The following is a 17,899-nucleotide window of genomic DNA, read 5'->3' on the forward strand; positions in this document are numbered from 1 at the left end:
TTCTAAATTGGTGTGGGATTGTTCTTGTGTTGTGTTTTCACTTGATTACTGTTTGACTGCTGCATAAATGCTTTAGATATTACCTCTAAGTTAAGCCCAACTGCTTTGTGCCAGGCTACCAGAGGGTTAAGCAGAGGCTTATTCTGTGACTTCAGTGGGTCATCCTGACAAGGACTGTGATTTTTATTGGAAGTGGGTTCCCACCCCCGTTAACTAATACAATGCAATATCTAGCGGTAAAGCCTGCAATAACCAAAATATACTTGTACCCCTTGTTAGATGTTAACAATGGTCCCATTAGATCCATTCGTACCTGGTGGAACGGGACCCTTGTAACGAGAGCCTTCAACAGTCTGTATGACTAGTAGTTTGACAAGTTGGACATTGTCTCTAATATTTCTTTACAGATAAAAATCTACTGTCCCTTAGAATAACATCAGTAATGCTGTTCACAGTTTTATGAAGCCCAAAATGAGTGTGGGCTAAAAAAATAAAATATGCACAAAAAAAAAGAAAAAATTGTTCTTGGAAAGCGGATGTAATTAAAAGATGGGGAGACCTTATTACTCACACCCCGCTAAAGCACGCCATTCTTGAGAAAAAACATAGGATCCTGGCTAGCCTCTGCATCTGGAGCTAGCCTTCAAGCCTGTTGTAAGGAAGGATATTCCTGCTGGGCTTCCCCACTTGCTAAATTTCTTAGGTTAGCAAAATTGGTTTGGAAAGGCAATCCCTGTTTTGTTCCTGCCTAAGTTGTCTCTTACTATTAACTACACAGAAGGTAACCCATTAATAACCCGAAAGGCCTGGGTAAATCATACATACAGCCACAATGGTCCAACCGCAAATATATATATTTTTAAAATGAGTTTTACCAGCATATAAATTGCAACACATGCATGCAGCATAAACCAACATTTAATGCCGCAAATAATATTCATAAACCGATTCATATGAAAATATCCAATTTATTTATTATCTTTGGATACAAAATTTACTCAAAATTGTTGCACCAAAACACCCACGAGAATATTGTGTATGAAAGAAGTGCTTGTGAAAAAAAGGAAAGAAGATTAAAAGAAATCTGTCTTGTTTATTATATACAAATTATGTACATAAGAGCCTGTCAGTTGACCATTCGACAACAAAAAGAATACATATCACATTTTATGGGGGTAAAGTGTCCGAATTACTATTGCCCCCTGATGATGGCAAAACCAATCCAGGCTCAATCTAAGTCGTCAATGTTTTGACCCGGCAAAATAAATAGGGCCAACTCTCGCCCCAACTGCGGGTCTTCATCAGGACATAAACCATATTCGGAGCAACCTATCAAAAAAGGACCCCAACCTTAGTCCCCTATTCTTCGCAATATAATATGCTGCATGATAGCAATCATTGTTTCATACTCATGTAAAGTCTTTCACGACACAATTAGTAACATTCATCATACTGGTACAATGATCACTTCGATTTTGGATTCCAATATCTCCATGCCTGGAAAACCAAATATCAATCAGTATCATCGTCCCGAATTTAATCCAATACTCAAAAAAGTAGACACTGTATCAAATCACTCACCTTGGTATTTAGAAAGGGGGAGCCCATGTAACTTTCCCCTTATTCACTCCCAGGGAATTACCATTCTAAATTTCAAAGACATTTTTTGATTTGACATCAATCCATAAAACAATTCGTAAGGTCACTTGGCGCTCTAATTCCAAACCATATGTCTACTAAAATAAAATACCAAAAAGAGATCAAGTCACTAGGTAATAACCATACTTCTATCCGAAAATCAGAGATAAACCACTAACCAGCTTGCTCATTTTAACATTCCGAAAATATAGGTTGATTCCGCTATCCTTCGGACGTGGAGTAAAATTCCCACGTAAATGAACTGATATAACATCAGCAAGCCCTCTCATAAACCACTCACCTTAATGTTTAAGAATGGAAAGTATATACAACTTTCTCCTTATTCCCTCAGAAGAAATTGCCACAATCAATTTTGAAGACTTCAATTTATATCAATCCATGAACCAATTTGTATTTTAATTGAAAACCATGTATTTACTAAAAATACTTAAAGAACAAATCACTAAACAATACCGGTAATCAAAAGAAAAACAAACATAAAACACCCAGACGCTAGCTCACCTTTGCACGCCACGGAGGTACAACGCTTTCGCTCCCCTTCCGATGCGGAGTTAGAAACCCCGCCTAAGTAAATTCACATAACGTTGAGTACATTGCTGGGGTGGGGAATTGACGTAACCACATTCCCATTCAGGAAAGTTCAGTTAACCCTCTCTCATCCAACACGGAGCAAGAATCATTGGCTAAATAAATTCACATAACCTCAATAGGCGCGTCAGCAGGGAGGGAAAATGACCACATTCCACTAGAGGATTATTAACCCTCTCGTCCCCATCAGGGGGCAACCTATACAATCTTCCAGAAATATAAACAAAATTACAGAAAACAAGAAGGATTAATAAACCTCTCTTACCCTAGAAAGAAAAAAACACTAATAAACAATTATCCAAAACCTCCACACATTCACACTTATGTGACCACCAAACAAAATTATCACTATAATAACCCTAAATCCTAATTTGAAAAAAAGTCTAAGATTGTTCTAGACAGCACTAGATCAGGTCCTAGCCATCTTCAAATGAAAGATCCATATTATCCACTGTTCAAACCAGCCATGTGTTTCGCTTTTTTCTCGTATTCATTCAAACCCTGGGCGACCGTATTAAAAAGATGGATCCATTTACATTCCCGTAAATTGAGAACATTCGCTATATCACCACCCCGTGGATTCATGATGACTTTCTCAATTACCAACCATCTCTTATTTTCAACCAGATGATTATAAGTTGTAAAATGATCAACCAAGGGTGCTCCCTGTACTTTACAACTAATGCGACTGCAGTGTTGTAAAATGCGCACCTTTACCTTTTGTCTCGTTGGTCCCACGTAATATAGCCCACAGGGACATTGAAACACATAGATGACATGCAAACTATTGCAGTTAGTGTGCTCATGTAATAGAAAAGTTTGATTTTTATATTGGAAAGTTTTCGTCTCCAAACTCAGAGTACACGCCTTACAATTACCACACTCAAAATGACCAACAATCTGGGGTAAATTCCACAATGATCGTAAGGTAGGTTTTGGTAGTTCGTCCAAGAGAGAACTCACCACAAAATCCTTAATATTCTTTCCTCTCTTAACCGTGGGGGGACCCTGTAGCGCTATTTAATCTGAAATCAGTGTCCACTAACGGTTGATGATCTTCTTTATTTCCATACTTCGGGTACAAAATGTTGCAACACATGTCATTCTGTTGTTACCCACATCCATCGGTTTCTTAGGTTCAAGTAGGGCTTCCCTTGGGCACAACCATGCCCTCTTTCTTGCCTTTTTAACGAGACTCCTGGGATATCCCCTCTCAATCAGCCGTCTAATCAAATCTTCTGATTCCTCTAAATAATCTATCTTAGGTGCACAATTCCTTCTGATTCAAAGAAATTGCCCATGAGGACGATTATCTCTAAGATTTCTAGGGTGGTGGCTAGTATATTGTAATAATGAATTATTCTCACTGCTCTTTCAATACAGAGTAGTATACAAATGATTATTGTCCACCTTGATGGTAATATCCAAAAAATCAATTGACAACGAACTGTACTGTATGGTAAACTATATATCCGGGGATCGACCATTTAATCATTTATGGAACTCCATAAGTCTCCTTTCTGTACCCGTCCATATCATAAAAACATAATCTATATAACGTTTCCATAGAGTGATATGAGCAAAATATGGTATAGATGTCTCATTGATGTGTTGACTCTCATAATGGTCCATATATAGGATCGCTAGATCCAGTGCAAAGGTAGCTCCCATAGCAACTCCCTTTGTCTGTAAATAATAATCTCCCTGAAAAAAGAAAAAACTAATTGTCATGACAGTCTCCAAGAGGTCAACCAAAAAACTAGTGGGTACCTGTACCAGCTATGATCTCTTGTCTAGTACCTCTCTTATCACCTCTAATGCCAATCTTTGGGGAATATTAGTATACAGGGACACAATATCCATTGTGACAAGAATTTGTTCCTCAGTATTGAGCATTAAATCATCAATTAATTTAATAGTCAAGAAAGTGAATTTCTATGGTTTCATACGTTTAAAATGTGAGCCTAGCTATAACAACTCTGTAACCTTTGTTTTTTTGAGTGAATTTCTATAATTATTTTAAAGTGTATTTTTTCATTACTATATGTTAATCCAACCTGCGGCCAGGCCTCGAGGCCAACACCCTATAAACACCCAACCTTTCACTGTGCACGGCCTTCACCAGTGTGTGGCAGGGGTTGCCTGCAAGGCCTGGCCTACAGCCAGACCCTGCTGCCAACCTCCCCTAACCATCCAAAACCCACACTGAGCTCCACCCTTTGGTCATGAGTGACAGGAGTTGGCCGCAGTTGGTCTCTCTGGGTGTGAAAATAGGCATAAGAAGGTGTATCTGGGGATGAGAGTGGCTGTGAAAGTCTATGGGTGTGAGAGTGCGTGCATCAGTGTCTTGGTGGGTGCATCAGTGTCTGCACAGGTCTGTGAGTGGGTGCATGAGGGTGTCCGTGGGTCTGTGAGTGGGTGCGTGAGTCTGAGTGGGTGTGTGAGAGTGAGTGGATGCTTGAGTTTATCTGTGAGTGGTTGTGTGAGCGTCTGAGTGGGTGCATGAGTGTGAGTGAGTCTGTGAGTGGCTGCGTAAGGGTCTGAGTGGGTCTGTGAGTGGGTGCATGAGTGTGAGTGGGGCTGTGAGTGGCTGCGTAAGGGTCTGAGTGGGTGTGTGAGTGGGAGAAAGAGGTTGAAAGAGAGGGAGAGAGAAAAAAGAGTGAGAGGGAGACAGTTTTTTAGGCTTTGATGGATGAAATATTTAGGATGAGATATTTCTGCACAAATTGAAAAAAAAAATGTATTTGTCATTTAAAGAGAGTAAGATCACCTTTCAGTATGAGCCTTAAACATTTGCAGTTGAAAAACGACAAAAGAAGGAAAATGACTGTGGATACACCTGGAGTCGAACCCTGAACACTCAGTGTGAAGGTCTGTGACCTTCACCATAGGCTATCCTTTTTTTTTTTACTGTTCAGTTTTTTAGCCCTTTACAGGCTATCTGGGACTGCAGAGGGAGCCTCAAGGCCTCCCCCCGTGGTCCCAGCCAGCTCCCGCCTCCTGCATGAGCCAGCATTGCTCCAGCAAGCAGGCAGCTGCTTTTCAGAGCAGCTCCTTGCTTGCTGAAGCAATTTTTCATCTGTCTTACCTGAACGCACATCTGCATGCAGGGAAGACAGATGAAAACTCTGCTTTCTGACAGCTGGACCTGTGGGCACTCCGGGACATAGCAGGAGCCGGCCCTGGGGGGTGGCAGTCCCCATGGCCATCAGTGGCCCCTCCTACGAACAATGCCCCAGGGAGGTGGTGGTCCCCAGAACTCCAAAACGGACAACCTTCACTTTTTTATTATAGCCCCAAGGAGGTGGTGGTCCCCGGGGCTGTGTATGGGTGGGTAGGCAGAGGGGTCGAGCAGCCCCCCCACGCATCCCATAAACTTGAAGCCCCAGGGAGGTGTTGGTCTCTGCGGCTGTGGGGGAGCCCGAAATGCCTCCCTCACACAAATACAACATTTTGCCCCACGGAGGTTGAGGTTTCTAGGGTGTGGTGGGAGGCACATGGCCCCGCACATTTTTTATGCATCGCCCCAGAGAGGTGGTGGACTCCAGGGCTACGGGGGAGGGGCTGGATGACCCTCCCCATTTTAAATAAGCACTGCCCCCGGGTGTTGGCCCAGTCAGGGGCTTCAAAAGACAAAGCACGGGAGCCTGCACTTCGTTTTTTTTTTTTTTTTTTTACTTTTGCCAGATCGCTGGATCCCAGTGATAATTTTTTTTTAAATGCTTTTTGACCTTGGGGGAGGTTCTTTCGGAACCCCACCACAAGGGTAAGGGATCAGGGAGACTCTACCTTTTTTCAACACTTCATTGTTGAAGTGTTGGCAGCTCGAGATCGAGAGGGTTCGCGGAGCCTTCGCGTCCCTATATATACAAATTTGAATTTCATTTAATTTCTCAAAAACTACTAAATGGATTTACACCAAATAACAAAAAGGGCTTTTCCTGGACCAAGAGCTGCCTTTCTGCCAAATTTGGTGTAATTCCGTCCAGTGGTTTGGGCGCTATCGCTGTTGAAAATCCTTATGGAAAAATGAATGGACAAATGCATTTTGGGACCCCCCCTTCTCCTTGGCCCCCTCTTTACGGATCACCCTGAAACTTTCCAGACAGTTGTTGAAGTGAGGGTCGTATTTTCCTGGGAAAGTATGTGAAGATTCATTGGTGCCAAAGTTATTAGCAAAACAAAAAAAATTATTTCTATAGGAACTAGGTCCTAACTATAACTAGCTTGTGGCGACCACCACTAGGTAGTGTATATATCGGAATAGTCTCCTTTGGAGACGTTGGACGTACATGAGTAACTTGTATTTTGAATATTTGATTGAGATACTAAGGCACTTTTCCTCGGTGGAAAGGTCAGCAGATTGAAGGAGACTTTAATATACTTTTCCCTTTAAACTGTGTTTTTTAATAGCTGGGCAGTGAAATTTAATAAAGCTGACACCGTGCTAGTCAAAGGGTGGGCTGTGTCACTTGTACTATCCCTGACATCTTGTTATACAAACAAGAGGGAATACACCATTAGAAAAGGATGCTGAATTCATGGAGATGTTTACTGCTTACGATGTGAAGAAATTACCAGTTCCAATCGATACCTCTTCTGAGCTCTGTGCCAGCACTTCATACTTGGAATTGTGAGATGCGAAATCTCTGTTTTTTTCGTACACAGACTAAAGATTTAATGACAAACCTCTGCATTTCTTCAAAAGGATCTAGTAATCACCATAGGCAGTTATTCTCCATACATCACAGTCAGTGCTCACAAATCATAAAAATGTTACTAGACCTCCAAGTCGAGTAACTTAAATAATCTACTCGACCTAACTGTAATGTACTTGACCCGTAAACGGGTGTCAAATTGTGTGATCCTAGGCAAATAGTTTACAGAGTCGCCTTTTTCTTAATTCTCACATATGTTTGCACCTTCAAATATATGAGCTCAGAATTTCTGCAGTACAAAAACACCTCTTTCGTTTGATTAATTAGACTAAACTTTGCTGCATGCACAGGGCTCGAAAAATCATAAAAATGTTACCAGGCCTGCAGGTCGAGTAAGTTAAATAATCTACTCGACCTAACTGTAGTGTACTTGGCCTGTAAACGGGTCTCAAATTGTGTGATCCTAGGCAAATAGTTTAGAGTCGCCTTTTTCCTAATTCTCACATATGATTGCACATTCAAATATGTGAGCTCAGCATTTCGCAAGAACAAACGTTTGCTGCATGCATCACAAGAATGTAGCCCACATACCCTTGAGGTCTAGCCCACATAACCTAGGACTTCTTTTAGTTTACTAACAACATTGCCATCAGAGCAGGAGTGTTTCTCAGTTTGTTTAAACACTCAATTTTAATAAATATATTACTAAACCATGATTTGGTAACATGTTGTCATCTACACACAGTAGCTTTCCAATAAATGTCCAAAAAAACTCTCCACTAACTTGCAGCTTTACTGATAAAACTATATAGTGTATTAACAATCTGTGAAACTTGGGTTTTAGTAAACATCCTTTGCATGGGATGCTCAGCACTTGACAGTTATCCAGCAGACACACTAATCTTAATGTCCAGCCCAGTGCTTGTCTTTTCAAGGAAGTACTTCAATCACACAGCTGTAGTAAATACTACACAATCCAGTGATTACACAAGTCAGTGTTCTTGGGTGCCCCCCCTCACCTCTGGGTTCCCTCCCTTAAGGAATTTCAAGAGAAACCTTTATCAGACTCAGGTGCAGTTTATTTCTACCCATACTAAGATATGCTCCATTTACGTTTGGACCTCACCCTTCTCAGGATGGGTGACTCTTTCTGAATCCTCGCCCGCTGCCTTGTACTGGGGCTGTCCCTTCTATGTACCCAGCAGAGGTTGCTGTGAGATAACATGTCTGCTGGGAAGTCACAGCCGGGCACAGGACATGTCTAAGAGAGTGCCCACCCAGACTCTGTGGGGGAATTTTCAGCACTGGGCGTGGCCACAGTGGTCTTTATCTGGTAGGGTGATGTGGCCCTGCCTGGGCTGAAACAGCTACAGGTCGAGCGTCAGGCGGCAGCAGTTTTTGAGGTTGTGGTCCTGAATGTATTGAAGATAGGTGCAGCCCTGGCTGGGCTTACAACATTAGGAGGTTGCAACCCCTGACTGCACCTACGGCAGACGGGCAGCTGTAGACTTCATCCGGGTTAACTGCAATCACACAGTTGCAGCCCTCATCCGGGTTGACTGCAATCACGCAGTTGCAGCCCTCATCCGGGTTAACTGCAATCACACAGTTGCAGCCCTCATCAGGGTTGACAGCAATCACGCAGTTGCAGCCCTCATCCGGGTTAACTGCAATCACGCAGTTGCAGCCCTCATCCGGGTTGACTGAAATCACGCAGTTGCAGCCCTCATCAGGGTTGACAGCAATCACGCAGTTGCAGTCCTCATCCAGGCCTCAAGCGATCACGCAATTGCATCCCTTGTCCGGGTCTTCAGCAATAAAGCATTTGAAGCACGACTGGGCAGACAAGGACCACGGTGCAACAGTTCCAGGAACCAAGATGAGAGATTTGGTGGCCAACAGGGTCAAGGGTCTTCACTAGTTTGCTCTCCTTGGACATCTCACAGGGATTTAGGACATGCTGGGCCTCACTTCTCCTGGACAGTATCTTCCTGCAGGGTCAAGCAGAGTTCTTCCCTCTCTGGGGAGGCAGGCAGGCTTCCAGTACATACTTCACTTTGCAGGTGACGTCCCCTCACCTCAGGGAGCCTGGCTGTCAGACACCAGCCCTGGTTCCACAGCATTCATTTGAGTACTTTGAGGAGCACTTCCTTCCTTGATCATAAAGGGCTGGAACTCGAACAAAGGGAGCTGTTCTGGATCCCACTTTTATACATAACGTCTAGATGGGGATGTGGATCCACTGCCCCAAACTGTGTAACCAGTCCAGTGATTCACCCTTCAGGTGTCCTCTTCAAGCTTATTCTCCAGATACAGTCTTCACCGGATGCTTCTGACCGCCGGTAGCTCTCACGCTGTCTCCATACTTGAGCACCCACAACAGAGGCACAAAAAAGGCGTGAGGTTTCTACACCTGACCGTCATCAGCCCAACTGAAGCCGTCATCAGAGGACACTTCGCCACCTCTGGCAACGTAGTCATGCCTACCGTCCTCCAAATGGCCAGGCTCAGGAAGACTAACCAACAGCTCTTTGGTAACCAAAAGGCCTCAGAAACTTTCTAAAGGCAGCCCTGTCTTTATCCTGTTCACCTAAGTGTCTGGGTCTCCTCCGTCCAGCTACAGGAATGCAGGCAAGACACTTCCACTGCCCGGGAGCTCAGACCCCACCCTTCATCTTGTCCTAGGCCGGGCATATTGAGAACAGATCCCACTGCCCTCCACGCGCACACGTGATGTCTGCACAATGGTCTGGGCACACACATGGAAGCAGAACTTTAAGCATTTGAGCCAGCAGGCCTCAATTGTAGTGACACAAAAAACAAGCACTGGCTTAGGTAATAGGTCTCACTTTTGGGTACTAAGAAAATAAAAATCTATGACACAGTGGCCATATCTTTTTGTAGGTGTGTGCACATGCATGGATGTGCTGTCTACATGCATGCAGGGATTTTCTTTTTTTTAAGTGGGTGTAGGGAAGCAAGAAGGAGAGCAGGGGTGGAAGCAACAAGGAGGGTGCTGATGGTGGGGGGTAAGAATCATGGGGTCAAAATTAACACGGAGGGAGGCAGGAGAAGAAAACAACACAGGCGCAAGGGAGCAAACTGGAGGGCAAGGGAAGAGCAGCACCTGACGCGGGAGAGTGCAACGTGGGACAGGGAGAAGCACACAAGCAAGAAAGCAACATGGGGAGAGGCACACAGGGGCGAACACAAGACATAGAGGTGTGGGGGAGAAGCACGCAGGGGAGAGCAGCATGGAGTGTGGTGGACAGGAAAGAGAAGTACATGAGGGAGACACCTGGAAAAAGCATGCTCTCCCATGGAATGTTTAACCAAAAAGAAAAAAAGGAGGGTTTGAAAAGTAAGCTATAGAAGGACAAGTAATGAGGCCATGCTCCACGGAAGGGACAAACAGAAGAGGAGGAGGGAAAGCCCACACAACCAATCTTCAAAGCACGATTGACTGCATTTGTAAATTGCTTTATTTAAAGTATGGCATGTAACATAATAACCAATATGTTTTCTTACTCCTAACTCCACAACAATTAAAATGTGCAAGGCAATCATAGTGATTGTGGTGGTTAGAGTGGTGGTGGTGGTGGTAGGTGAGGGTATTGAAGGCGATGGTGGTTAGGGTGGTTGTGGTTAGGGTGTCAGTGGTTAGTGTGGGGTTGTGGTGGCAGTTGCGGTTAGGGTGGTGGGTTGGGTGGCGGTGGCAGGTTGGTGGGATTAGGATAGGAGTGGGCTGGTTAGGGTGGAGGTGGTAGTGTGGTGGTGGTGTTTAGGGTGGTGGTTACCGTGGTTGTTTTGAAGGTGGTTAGTGTGGTGGGTAGTGGTCTCTGTGCTAGTGGTTATGAGCAGGTAGTGGGGGATAGGATGGTGGTAGTTTTTAGAGTGTTAGTGGGTGATAGTAGTGTGGTTGTGGTGAGGGTGTTGTTTTGACTAGTATGGTGGTCAATAGGGTGATAGAGGGGACATTCCCAACCACAGGGCATGTCCAGGACCTCAGAGTCAGGGACAGCACTAGGCCCCAGTGAGCATGCTTAGCGTGACCCCTAGTAAACCATCCAGGGGACATTCCCAACCACAGGGCAGGTCCAGGACCTCGCACAGTCAGGGATAGCGCTAGGCCTCAGTGAGCATGCTTAGCGTGACCCCTAGTAAACCACCCAGGGGACATTCCCAACCACAGGACAGCTCCAGGACCTCAGAGTCAGGGACAGCGCTAGGCCCCAGTGAGCATGACCCCTAGTAAACCATCGAGGGGACATTCCCATACACAGGGCAGGTCCAGGACCTTGCACAGTCAGGGGCAGCGCTAGGCCTGAGTGAGCATGGTTAGCTTAGCGTGACCCCTAGTAAACCACAGGGGACATTCCCAACCACAGGGCAGGTCCAGGACTTTGCAGAGCCAGGGACAGCGCTATGCCTGAGTGAGCATGCTTAACTTAACATGACCCCTAGTAAACTTTCCAGGGGACATTCCCTCCCACAAGTTAGTACAGACCATTCAATGTGTGTCTACTACTACATACTTTGGGTTGCGATAGTCTTTCTGCTAATACCACATCAGGGTAATCATTTTCTGATTTATATCTTTATTATGTCAGTATATGTTGACACTGGGTGCAATGGCAATAATATAAGAATTAATATGCGAATAAACACTCCTAGCCACACATCAATTATATAGCTGCCAAGTGTCCCAGGTCCATGCGTGATGTGCTGTCCCAGGCCAGTTTGCCAGTTTTTCTTTGAATTCTGGGACTTGTAGTCCCGTTTATAATGGACTAAACTACAAGCCTCAGAAGTCAGAATAAATAAAATTCTGGACAAGAGCAGCATATCTTGCATGCACCTGGGAAACTTGGTAGAGCTGCAAATAAAGACAACCGCTGCTTGCCTCAGAGATGCTGATTGGAAGAATAAGGTGAAATAGGAATATTTTTGTGAAATTATAGAAAACCTCTATAACGTTCATAAATGTTTAGGCCTCTGTGTTAATTTTGAAGATATATTAGTAATTTTAAGCTTATTGTGGGCATCTGTATCAAGTTCCTCTAATATTACTCCTTGTGATGTCACTTCCTGACCCAGCCAGGGCGCTCCCAGGCAGACTGGGAGCCTGTGCAGGCTCTCTCCAGCCTGGCAACTGTGTTGCTGGGCTGGAGATAGCCTAGTGCGCATGTGTGTTTGGTGGCCCCAGGCGGCCGGCAAAACATACATGCACATGTCAATGTCATGCCAGTGGCCCCGCCCACTTTTACAGAAAGTACATCATTTATTATGTTGTTTCTATAAAAGTTCTGCAGCTCCTGCTGCTGGCGGGGGTGGGGGAGGCGACGCGCCTCCACCCTGGTGGAGGATCCGCCCCTGTTGACTAGTTTCATTTTTGTAGCTTATTGCTATATTTAAGTGTTAAACTGGTAGTAATGAGGTGCAACCAATGCCCAGACAGTGTTAACAAGTTTAAAGTTGTCAAAATAAGGAAGTAATGCTATCACAAATTAGAATCCTGGAATGTTCAGCGCTCCATTGAAGAGAATGGAGTAGCTGGGGGCTTCTAATGGCCCGTAACAGCCCGGAGCTCCAAATTCCAGTGTTTGATTTTCATAGCAACAGTTGTCAACAAAGGCCTCAGAGGCTTCGGGCTCCATGAGGCCTTTGTTTTATGAATTAGACCATTCTGCCCTGATGAGGATGTTCTAATAGCTTTATAGCTGGCCCTAGCTGGGTTACACCGGCCATTAAAGGCCCGCTCCCTTGTTAAAGGCCTTCGGCTCGGGCCTTTAACGCTGCAGAGGGCCTTTAATGCCGGAATAGCCTGCTACAAAGCTATAATGTACCGCATTATGTCGCATAATTTGCCCGTTCTTGCTGCATAACATACTCAATCATGCCGCATAATTTGGCCCTCCCCTGTCGCATCTCTACAGTGGCCCAGCTTATAATGACAAAAACAAACAAATTATCAGGAGAGGCAGTTGTAGCGGTTCATGTCCTTAAGGAAACTTCTCGGGTTAAGGCACCTACTGCATAAATATGTGTGCAACCTATATATACCTGGGGCCCGAAACCTGGCAGAAACTTTAAATAAAATGAGGCGGATTGGTTACATGGCCTCCTGTTGTAAAGCTCTCACGCAGACTCGCCAATAGACCCGATGCAGGCGGGAGAATCCCGATTTTTTAAAGGCAAAAATGGTTTTGTTTTAGCCGTCTCTCACCCGAAACTGCCTCTCCTTCAATCGAAACCAACGGGGATACATTCTCCTGATCCAACTTTCCTCTTCTAAAATGTTGTCATGGGCTGAACTTTGCCAGGTCCACGCATGAGTCGTTCAAACAGTCTATGAATGGTCTTTAAATTCTTCTGTAAGCAAAAAACCCGCACCGGTTGAGGTACTCACTTATGGAAACGGGTGACATCAGAGCTCTGACGTCATCAAGAGCCCCTTCGACCGGCCCAGCTATTGATCTAAGGCACTTGACAAGCTCGGAAGTCTGAACAGGCAAAAAAACACAGAACATGCAATAACATACAAGAAAAACACCACAAAATCCGGCATGCAAAAGCGAGAACCTCATACCTCTCCTGTGGCCGCTTGGAAACTCGTGGGGTGCACAACAGCGCCCCAACACGCAGGTCTGCAGAGCCCCCGAGCCGACAGCCAGCCCCGATGAAGCGCCTGGTGCCGCGGTGCTGTTCGGCAGCGGACCCGGCGCCCAGCGGGGCGAGGCGCCGCTGGCCCAGACTTTGGACTTCTGGGCGCGGGCATCAAAAAGCACCGGGCTCTCCAGCAGCTGGACTAGGCGCTCTGAAGAGCAGCGCGCAGAGGACCAGGAAGAGAAAACATGAGGCCTGGGAGATGAACACACCCCTGAGCAGACCTGATCTTATCTCCAAGACAGCAACAAGTCATAGCCATTCCCGGAAACCAGGCCTGGGGCTGCTGGGTGCCAAGTGGCCCCTGTCCTGCGTGACAGGTCCAGCCGCACTGGTTTTTTAGCCAACAGCGGAGCTGCATTTTGAGGATTGTAGTTCGCTTTGAACTTTGCATGTGTGTGGTGAAGAATGCTAGATGCACCCTGTCAAGTTTCCCAGGTCCATGTGTGATGTGCTGCCCCAGTCCAGGGTGTTTCTTTGAATTCTGGGACTTTTAGTCTTGTTTGTTCCATTATAACACAGGACTACAAGTCCCAGAATTCGAAGGAAAACACCTGGACTGGAGCGGCACATCACGCGTGGACCTGGGAAACGTGGCACCCATGCGGATGGAGTGTCACACAAGGCGCTGGGTCACTTGTGTTGCAGCAGGTTTGCACCATGCGGATTACTCGTGCAAACTGAAGTACAGGTTGCACTCCAGCAGATGGACCTTTAGTTCCGGAGTAAGGTGTGACAGCAAGTCACTACAGTTAAATAACATGAGGCAGACCCCCCCCCAAAAAAAAAAAAAAAAACATGACACAGAGTGGTAGATTTGCAAACCATGAGGTTTATTAACAGATTAGCAAGGTTACAAACTAAAAGCATTCAAATTTGCCGTAAATCAATAATCAATACATACATGTATTGGCATGATTCAAATCAATTCAAAATCATAAATGCAAAGACAAACTGTTGTTCGAAAGTAAATGAAAGCAGGCCCAGTTTCCCATGAAGAGAAACTTCCTCAAATTTGCTAATCTAGAGAAGTCATCAGAAGGTGTCAGCGAGTAAAGCCTCTGAAGGAAGAACCAGATCATTCGTGAATCACTCAAGTAGGCGGGACCGACACCGACCCAGACGTCCCACCCTTTGGCGGGGGGGGGAGGGGGACATCAGTTCGAAAGAGCAACCCCTCTAAGGAGAATGGACAGGGTACATCTGAATCTAATTCACTTAGCATTGCATAGTTCAAATCATGTCTTCTAGTAAAAGACAGAACTCCGCACGCGCGCCAGAAGGGAACCCACCAGGCTAAGACATTTGATAGCACAGATGCAGTTGTTTCCCACAGCTGGGGGACAATGGGGTCTGTGGGTCGTGGCCTTCACTGGATACCTATAGTGGGATGATTCAACTCGGTCAGAAGGTTCCCCCACTCACAAGTGCCTGGCCATTGCTTTACTCTCCAAGGAACATGCACCGGAAAACATTCACACGAAAACTAAACAAGAAATACGCGCAATTAACGATGGCTGGTACAGCTTGGCTCCTGCAACGAGAAAGAGGGGAAAATACAGGACAAGCAGACATCACTGCAACTGAAAATCAGCCATTTTTAAATTGAGGCCTACATTAAGTATGATCAACTTAAGGTGATTTTTCACAAAGTGAATATGTATGTGTGCTGCAGATTAATGTAAATGACCGTGCAAAGCATTAACAAATAAAATGGTCATTGATTTTCATCTCTGCAGCTGTGGGAGCACCGGCTTTAAAGATTGGGGGAGCATCCGTGCTGCTCCCTAGGGTCCCCGCTGCACGATGCACCTATTGTCCATTCTGCTTAGCTCCAGGACGCCAGAGGCCTGATGCAGCGCTGACTCCAGGGATCCGAGGATGTTCCAGGTGGAACACATACCCCTCACCTGGTCAACATCTGGCTCTCTGAACGGCTCCTCAACTCATCCGTCTTCAGTGCTGGCCCCCACCGGAGTCCCTGCCACGGTCACTGACACCTCCCCGCAGATGTCCAGGTGAGGAACAGACGCCGTGGTCACCACATGACCCTCTGAACAGCCCCTCAACTCATCTGTCTTCAGTGCTGGCCTCCACCCGAGTCCCAGCCTCAGTCACTGACACCTCCCAGCAGATGCCCAGGTGAGGAACAGACGCCGTGGTCACCACATGACCCTCTGAACAGCCCCTCAACTCATCCGTCTTCAGTACTGGCCTCCACCTGAGTCCGAGCCTCAGTCACTGACACCTTCCCACAGATGTCCAGGTGAGGCACAGACGCTGTGGTCACCACATGACCCTCTGAACAGCCCCTCAACTCATCCGTCTTCAGTACTGGCCTCCACCCGAGTCCCAGCCTCAGTCACTGACACCTCCCAGCAGATGCCCAGGTGAGGAACAGACGTCGTGGTCACCACATGACCCTCTGAACAGCCCCTCAACTCATCCGTCTTCAGTACTGGCCTCCACCTGAGTCCGAGCCTCAGTCACTGACACCTTCCCACAGATGTCCAGGTGAGGCACAGACGCTGTGGTCACCACATGACCCTCTGAACAGCCCCTCAACTCATCCGTCTTCAGTGCTGGCCTCCACCGGAGTCCCAGCCTCAGTCACTGACACCTTCCCACAGATGTCCAGGGGAGGCACAGACGCCGTGGTCACCACATGGCCCCCTCTGAACAGCCCCTCAACTCATCCGTCTTCAGTGCTGGCCTCCACCTGACGCCCGCTGCCCACTCCTGCCAAGGTCATCTGCCAGCAGCCCTTCCCCCGGTTCCACCCTGAGCAGATCACGGTGGGAGTGCGAGGAGTTTGTCCCATCTTATCACGGGGTTCAGGGGTCACATAGTGGGGTGAGCAGTACATTTGTCTGGAGCTCTTCAGAGGGTTTGGGGTCTTTGGGGTTCCAGTGCTTCATTCCTTTCAGATCAGGGCTGGTGTGAGTGAAGAAAGGACCTTGAGGTGACATTGGTTGAGGCTCCAACGTGACCCCAGTATTGTAACATTTAGTGATTCATAACAACAAATTGTATCTTAACGTAGATTGTTCATTGGTTAAAGAAAAGTCTGGGAGCTGTGATCCAGGGTACAATGGCGCCGGGGTCAGAGGCGCAGCTCAAAAGAACAAAATATTCTGCAGATGTGGCCTTTCACATAAAGGTAACTGCGTTTAATGCATGCATCTTTAAATAAAAAATAAATGCAAATTAACATATATGTGGAAGATGCATGTTTGTGGTAGGAAAGTGCAGTTGGTTAATCAGTGGAGGCTGGTGACTGAGAGCAGTGGTGGGGCACAAATACAAGACTGAATTGCACCTTGTGAGTGAGCCTCACTACCCACTTATTTCCATTCACCTACTCACCCACCGCCTTTGGTCACCTACCCATTCACTCATCCACATTGTCATCCACTGCCATTCACACAACTCTTATACACAGACACCCACATTTTCTCAGCCACTCAGTCCAGCCCTGCAAACACTTATTCAAACAAACACACATTGCCTGACCCGTCCAGTATCCAGCAGTTTCAGTGATAAAAGGTACACGTTTATTTGAGCTGCAGATTACATGTTTAATATGACATGTCACGTCATTAGTCTGCAGAATAAATAAAACAAGCATAACTAGCCATGAGAAATTACTGGAACCATTACTGCTTTTGAGAGATGAAATCACCTACAGGGGCAGGGAAGGGTAGGGAAGGGAAGGGCAGGGAAGGGAAGGGCAGGGAAGGGAAGGGCAGGGAAGGGAAGGGAAGGGAAGGGAAGGGAAGGGAAGGGAAGGGAAGGGCAGGGAAGGGAAGGGAGAGGAGAGCCGAGAGAACAGATTTTTTTCTTATTGTCTGTAAAAAAAAAGATAGAACTCCAACTTACTTGTGTGCAGGGTTGTCTTTGGCGTATTTATGACTTGAGGTCTTCAGGTCACACTCCTGTCTCCCAGAGAGCCCTGGGTGGAGTTATTTATTGTATTTATTCCATTTCTCTGCCACAGACTGCTTGTAATGCATGAGAAGGGGATTTTCTTTGCGCAATGCCACATTCTTTTAATAAAATGTGACCTCTGGTACGTAGTAGACCCTTCTGATCACACCTCACCATTTGAGTAAATAGGAAAGGGTGGATAATAATATCAGTGACATGAAGTTTATCGAAATCCGGGCTGAACAAAACATGCTCCAGGCTGTTTACTATCAGGGCTTCTGGTGGAGGAGGAGATAAGCCAGGGACGTCACTGCGCTTTGCGTGGGCAAGCCCTGTCAGCCCTACTGTGCAGCTTTCAGCCACATACTCACGCAGGTGCAGTGGGGCTTTTCAAAGTGCAC

The 17,899-nt window shown here is 46.1% G+C and overlaps 1 protein-coding gene across 3 annotated transcripts in view; it reads right to left on the reverse strand.

Moving 5' to 3' along the window:
- Positions 1-13,630, reverse strand: part of LOC138261056 (arf-GAP with Rho-GAP domain, ANK repeat and PH domain-containing protein 1-like) — a 214,305-nt gene extending 200,675 nt beyond the window's left edge. For 2 of the 3 annotated variants that reach the window (XM_069209692.1, XM_069209676.1), the window contains exon 1: positions 13,495-13,630. The gene's annotated coding sequence lies outside the window, so the exon portion shown is untranslated. Of the gene's footprint in view, positions 1-13,131; positions 13,207-13,494 lie in introns of those variants that run through there. The other variant, XM_069209685.1, reaches the window with a different exon arrangement.
- Between the last annotated feature and the right edge of the window lie 4,269 nt (positions 13,631-17,899).

Source organism: Pleurodeles waltl, chromosome 2_1 (genome assembly GCF_031143425.1).
Source record: "Pleurodeles waltl isolate 20211129_DDA chromosome 2_1, aPleWal1.hap1.20221129, whole genome shotgun sequence".
In the NCBI taxonomy this organism is placed as follows: Eukaryota; Metazoa; Chordata; class Amphibia; order Caudata; family Salamandridae; genus Pleurodeles; species Pleurodeles waltl.